Genomic DNA, 7435 nt, shown 5'->3' on the forward strand with positions numbered 1-7435 from the left:
GGGCCGACAGCGAGGATGCCAGCCTAGCTTATCTCAGGGCAGCCTGCACTGGGCCGTCCCAGAACACCCTCGCTGTCCCCACTCCCTGTTGCCAACTGGACTACACAGTGAAAGCACTCCGACAGCAATATCCAGGGCACGATAGACCAGCAACGGAAAAGAACCCAAAAAGGAGGGCCACATCCCCAGGTCCAAGAAGGGGGTCAGATTTCCCAGGTAGGGGCCCTTTGTGGAGCAGAGGGGGTGCTGTGCTGGGTTGGGAGCCAGGAAGGTAAGTCAGCAAGAATCTGTTAAGCTCCTACTAGGTCCCTTGGCTAAGAAGCGGACACAGCGAGAGGCTCCTCCAGGAGCTTCCAATCTAATGGGAGAGACGGTGAGCAAACAATTATGTACAAACAAGATCCAAACAGGATAAAATGAAAATAACCTTGGCAGGAAGGCATGAAAATTAAGGGAGCTGGAATGACTTCTTACACAAAGTGGGGTTTTAGCCGAGACTCAAGGGAAGCTAGGGAAGGCAGGAGGCAGATCTGAGGGAAAGAATTCCTCATTTAGAGTTGGGAAAAACCTTAGAAGTCATCAACTCCAATCTCCTCATTTTTAGAAATGACTTGCCCAGCGTCACTAAGCCACAGTGTCTGAGGCAGGATTAGAATCCAGAGACCCAGTGCTCTATCCACTAGAGCACACTGCCTGTCAACGCTTACCAGTGCTTGTTGAGGGATTTATTTAACCTCCAGAGAGCTCTGTTCATCCTCCATACAACCTACAGGATAGTGACAAGTATAATTGTCTTAACTCTTTAAAAAGGATGACCCAGTAAAAATTGGACTTGACCCAGAATTCTGAGGTGTTCTAAGCATCCTATAGATATGACATCACTATTCTGATCAGCATTCCTACAGAGTGAGTAAACGAACTGTATAATACCCATTCTCCAGATGAAAAAACTAAGCCCCAGAGAGGAGCTGGGTGGTGTGATGGACAGAGGACTGGGCCTACTCAGTGACTTGAGTTCAAATCCAGACTCAGATGCTTAATGGCCATATGACTCTGGGAAAGTCACTTAACCTCTCTCTGCCTCAGTTTCTTCATCTGTAAAATGAGGATAATAATAGCACCTACTTCCCAGTGCTCTTGTGGGGATCAAATGGGATCCTATTTGTAAAGTGCTTTGCAAACTTAAAACCACAATGGAAATCTCAGTAATTGTCCTCATTATTCTGGCACTTATTCAAAGTCATACTCTAAACCCATGAATTCACTCTTTGTGCAGGTCAAGACTATTGACTTCAGCCCCACAGTTTCTTCATTTGACCCTCTCTGAAATTATCTGGCTCAGTAGCAGAGCCATAGCTCACACGGCAGGGCCATAACTAAATAATGTGGTGCCCTGGGCAATGGCTAGCAGCGATATAACAAAGTTTGCAAAGAGCTTTACAAAACTTCTGTTTTATTCTCACAACCACCCTGAGAGGTGCTATATCACCATTTTGCAGATGAGTAAACTGAGGCAGACAAGGGTTAAGTGACTTGCCCAGGGTCACACAGCTCATAATTGGTTGAGGCTGGATTTGAACTCAGTTCTTCCTGACTCCAGGTCAAACTCTGTCCCCTTCCCCGTCATATTCGAACGTGTGGCATACTTGAGACAGTAAATGAATGTTTTTCTGTGCCAGAGGCAACGACCTCACTTTTTTTACCCTTGTTCTGCTTCTCTCTGGTAGCTAGAACAGCATAGTGCATATGGAGACTTGACTTTGCGGTAGGAAGATCTGAATTCAAAATCTGATACTTTCTTAAATTATCTTGTTCATTAACCTGATCATATCTAGAAATTCCCTTCAATGTTGTAACAGATGACTGTCTCTCTCCAAGATGAGAGAGGTTAGAATTCATCTCACTTTACCTGCTTATGAACAGGACTCCCCTCCTTCAGAGATGTCGGAAGCTAGGAGTGAAGATCTGAAAAGACCCCGTAAGTTTCCTGCTTTGTCACAGCTGAAAAGAAGACAAAGGAAAAGCTCAGCCCTACCTAGCTCTTCAGCACCTGCAGGTTAACCTCCCCCACCTGCTGGCTTTGGGGGGGCCAGACAGGCAGATCTCGACTTTAGTCTGAGCAGGTGTGTGAGCCCAAACCTCACCCTTAGCCCTGCTTGGCTTCAGGCCCTAGGGTGTGGGGATCTATAAGCACCAGGAAGCCATGGGTTCATTTCCTCTCTCACAGATGTCCCTCCTGGAGGGCATGAGGGTAGTGCTGGGCATTTGCCTAATGGGAAATCTCTGCTTCCCCGGGCCTGATGCAGGTCTCTACCTAAATTCCCCTCCCCCAGGATGTATGATTCAGAACTCCATAGTGGAAGCCAAAACCGTTGTTTTCTTTGTCTATTCAGTTTGGTTCAGAACCTTTGAAGATTCCCACAAAAGTCATCTTCCTGGCCAGAAGGCAAGGGGCTGCACCAGAGAATGTCTCTCGGTTTCCTTTCATGTTTTATAGATGGTTAAAGCTGGAACAGATCTTAGGAATCACCTACTTATTGCAAATATCACATTTGACAGAGATGGAAACTGAGGCTTGCCCCAGCTCATGCGGCTAACAGGCGGGCAGACCAAGGATGTGAATTCAAAGGGCTTGAATCCCAATTCGTGATGCTTTTCCATGCAGCAAACACTTACCAAACACCTACTGTGTGTAAGACAGAGAGGGGAGCAGAAAGTCAAGAAAAACTTTGTTCAAGGCTTGGTCCTCTAGGCCAATGGTGTCAAACAGAAACAAACCTAAGGATCTCTGTTGGCCACGTACTGACTCAGTTTTAAAATATTATCTATGCTTTATAGAATTTTTATTTATTTTCTTAAATATTTCCCAACTGCCTCTTAATCTGGTTCTGGACAGCCCAATCCAGGCAACCAACCAAACAGAATTTGAGAATTGGAAGGGGCGTCAGTAGCCCGCCAGCCCAACCCATACACAAAAGCAATCTCCACTCTAACACACCCAACAAGTGGCCTTCTACCTCTGCTTGAAGACCTGCAAAGAGGAAGAAGTCATCACTTCCTCAGGCACTGTGAAACAGGGCTCATTGTTAGCCAGTTTGTCCAGACAGCCAGTCTAAACTGGGCTCTTTGCAACTTGTACCCACTGCTCCTGGTTCAGCCCTCAGGGGCCAAGCAGAGCAAAGCTAATCCTTCTTTTACATGACAGCCATTTATACTTTTGAAGATAATGTCCATACCCACTCCACTCCCCCCTTCTCTTTTCAGGCAGAGTATCGCTCATTCCTTCAACAGATACTGCTAAACATTGGCCCAAAGAACTGTTTCACGATGGAATTTCCATAAAGGGATAACAATGGCGATGGAAGATTTTCAATGGAGAATTAAGTCTTGGAACTAGCATAGGGAAATGAACACTCCTCAGGGAAGAATGAAAGGGATTCCTTAGCCAACAAAAGTCCTGGGGCAGTTTCCCTTTACGATTTCTATCTCCATAAAAAAAAAAAAAAGCACCACCTCTCATGTCAAGACGGATTACCTCGAATTACTCAAAACCACTTAGACCCAGAAAAGAACGCCATGACCCTCCAAAAGCCTTTTCACCAGCAAATAGCAGAGATGAATAACGAAGAGCTCTCATACTCAGCTCCAGGAATGGAAACTGGCCCTGGTGAGACATGAAACCGAAGACGGCTTCACATCTTCGCAATAACATGAGTTTCATTCCCATATCAGCCAACATCACTAATTCTGTTTGCTGTTGTTGTAACAACACAGCCGTGGGAGCAGATATCTTCTGTCTTGTTTGCTAGACGGCATGGAAACTTTTTAATTGTTGACTTCCCTACAGATCTGGAATCATAGAATGTCAGAGCTGGAAGAAACCTTAGGAATCACCAAGGATTATAGGATTGGGATTGTAAAGGACATTAAGGGACAATTAGTACCTTGTGACCTTGGGCAAATCACTTAACCTCTTTTTGCCTCAGTTTCCTCAACTTTAAAATGGGGATAATAACAGCATCTACCTCCCAAGGATGTTGTGAGGATCATAAGATAATATTTTTTGAAGTACTTAGCACAGTGCCTGGCACATAGTAGGCACTTAATGAATGTTTCCTTCCAACTGCATAAAATAAAATACACAGGATTACCAAGCAAATCAAAGGTTAGTAAAAATAAAGATGTATTCTTTCCATTCAAGTTCATGAATCCGATGGAAGAATTCCTGTACTAGAGGACAGAGCTAAGGTCCTTTCTGCCCCTAGCATTCTGCAATTCCATGCAGGGACTGTCCATGGTACTAGAGCTAGATAATACCTGAGCTAAGACTAGAGAATGGATGCCCCACCTGCCCAATGGTCTCTCCAATACCCTCTTGTCCTTAAAGAAGGGAAGTAACCAATGAGCTGTTCTTTTCCCTGCTTAATTATAAAGGTGCCAAGAAAGATTTGTGATTCCTGCTGTGTTTTCAAAATCCTAAAGGCAATTTAAACAATTGTTGGTCATATCCACCCCACACCCTGGCCTCTGTTTCCTTAGATGCTACATGGTATGTTAGAAAGAATATAAGACTAGGGGAGTTGGGACAGGAGGAGAATTAAGGGGGTTGCCTTTGGGTCCCAGATTACATTCGCTAATGTTGTAGCCTTGGACCAGTCATAGAATTTCTCTGGGTTTCAACTCTTTCAACTCTACCCCTTCCCCTGGCAGAGTCCCATTCACCCTGGTCTAGGTACAATTCCATTCTCCCCATCCATGTCACCAGCACCTACTGTCCCAGAGGTCACTCTGTCAGCATCCTCAGTGATGTTAGCATCTGGTCACAGCCTTCTAGTCCAACACTTTCCAAGACTTTTAAACTCTAACACTACCTAAAGACTTCATTGAAAATAGCCAAGCTGAGGAGCCAGACAGAGCTCAGCTGACCTTCATACAGGAATAAGCTGTGGCATACTGGATAAGGATTATAACCATAGGCCAGTTTGCATAGCCCAGTGGAGGACTGGGCCATTGGTGGAGGGGACAGATGGGTGGCATTTCAGGTTGTCACAGTCAGTCCACCATTATGAAAATCTTGGGATAATGTGCATACCATCTAAAGCTGATAGCTTTAGTTAAGTCCCTAAATGCATTACCTTTGGGACTATTTCAGAGCTTGAACAGGTTTTCAACTGGTTTTCCACAGCTTCTAAAGCTGGAAGGGACATCAGATGCTGTCCAGTCTGGACCCCTCCCCCATTTTAGAGATCCAGAGAGGTCAGTCCATCAGTACATATTTAGTAAGCACCTACTATGTACCAGGAATTTTGGGGATGTAAAGAAAGACACAACACAGTCCCTGCCCTCAAGAAATTCACAGTCTGATAGGGAAGACAACACGAAAGCAATTATATACAAAAGACTCAGACCGGATACATGGGAAATAATCAACATGGAAAAGGCATGGAAAAGTAAGAGAGACTGGGAAAGGCTTCTGGCAGAAGGTGGGTCAATGATTTGTCCAGGCTCATACAGCTAATAAGCATCAGAGGTGAGCCACTAACCACTTGCATGAACTGCCGGCTCATATCCTCTGAATATTTACCTGTTGGGGAGTAAGTAGCTCATACTTGAATAAATCTGAGTCCATTCCTTATGGATATTTTTGGTCGGACTTTTATCAGAAAATATTTTGTGTGGCAATTTCCTCCTCCTCCCAAACCTGCTCCACGTCTGACTTCACTCTTCTGTCTGGTAGCAGGACCCTTTATCCATTCAAAACCTTGGTGATAACTATGATTAAATACATTCAGTCATAGATTTGGAGTGAGACAAGATCCAAGAAATCATCTAATTCAACCCTCTCACTTTACGGAGGAGGAAATTGAGGCTCGGAATGGTGAAGTAATTAGTCCAAGGTCACACAGCTAATAAGAGATTGAACATAGGATTCCCTCAGATGCCAACCCAGTGCTCTCCCTGCTGCACCATACTGCCCATCTGTCATTCTTCCCTGTTCCTCATCTCCCACACATGATCAGGTCCCAACTCCTACTGACCTGCTCTGAAAAGCCCCTCCCTTGATTTCCCTCCTGTCTGTTCTCATTGCCACCCCTCTGTTCAGACCCTCATGACTTACCCCATAACCTCTTACTGGGTCTCCCTGCCTCTATTTTCTCTCCCTCTCTAACTCACTCTTCATACCGATGTCAGAGTAATCTTCCTTATGCTTAGGGACCCAGATATGGAGTCAGAGAACCTGGGTTCAAATCTCAGCTCTGCTCTTCAACTATAAAATGACTTAGATGATTTCTAAGATTCTAAGCTAGAATTTTCATTTTAGCTCTAAATGTACAATACTATGATGTATGACCCTAGTCTCATAACTCTTCTGCTCAGGATTCACTAAGGGCTCCCTAATACCCAGAAAATAAAATTCAGACTTCTTATCTCAGCATTCAAGGCCTTCGACAAGCTGGTCTTGTGCAGTCTTGCTTTTTATGCAGCCCTATGCATCCTCCAGACTAACTGGACAAATCCCCATGGCCCATATGTGCCTGTGTCAGGGTATTAGCTCACCCTGTTTTGAATACTTGGAATGGCCCTTTCTCTCACTTCCCCTTTCCACCCTTCTTGCCCTACTCCCACACAGAATGCCTACTCATCCGTCAGTGTTTTTTAGGGAGGCTCCCCTATGCCTCGAGTCAGCAGTGACCTCTGCCCTGGGACCGCTCGTGACGTGTGGAATCTTCTCATACATTTAACAAGCTCTCTTTGCTAAACCAGCCACACCACCTCCACGAAGTTCCAAAGTCCTCCTAAAAGGTTTCACGGGAAAATTGAATTTGAATGTTCATCTGCCAGAATGCCCAACAAGGTTGGATGATGACAAAAGACAGGTACTAAGGAAAACAAAAACAAAAATAAACAGGAGAAATGGAAGCTAGGAGTTAGAAAACGAGTTAGCTTTTGGGTCTATGGAATCCTCCTTCTGGGTCCCCTTGATCTCCTGGGAGCTAGTCTGGCCTATCACGATGAGACAGAAGTCTAATCTTTCTTGTGTTTAATACCATCCTGATGCTTCCCCCAGAGGGGAGGGGGATGAATAAATTATAAAAAATAGAGACAGGAGAAGAAAGATTCCTCTAAAAATGGGGAAGACAGGAAGCCTACCTTTTCCAAAGAGCAAATGGACCTGTTCTGAGCAGCAGCCCTGCATTCTTCAGGCTGACAGGGCTTCAAACCAATGACCCCTTTCTTAGTTTAACAAGACTTAGAGCCAGAAGAGATGTTAGCAATGGCCTAGTCCAACCTCCCCCATCATTGCACAATTGAAGAAGTGGAAGCCCAGAGAGGGTGTGACTGGCTCAGGGCTGCACAGTCTGGGAATGATCCAAACCCAGGTCCTCTGACTCCAAGTCCAGAGGTTTCTACGCTGCATCTTTCTTCATTCCTT

The sequence above is a fragment of the Vombatus ursinus genome, unplaced genomic scaffold (genome assembly GCF_900497805.2).
Source record: "Vombatus ursinus unplaced genomic scaffold, bare-nosed wombat genome assembly UNPS02014810.1, whole genome shotgun sequence".
Classification (NCBI taxonomy): Eukaryota; Metazoa; Chordata; class Mammalia; order Diprotodontia; family Vombatidae; genus Vombatus; species Vombatus ursinus.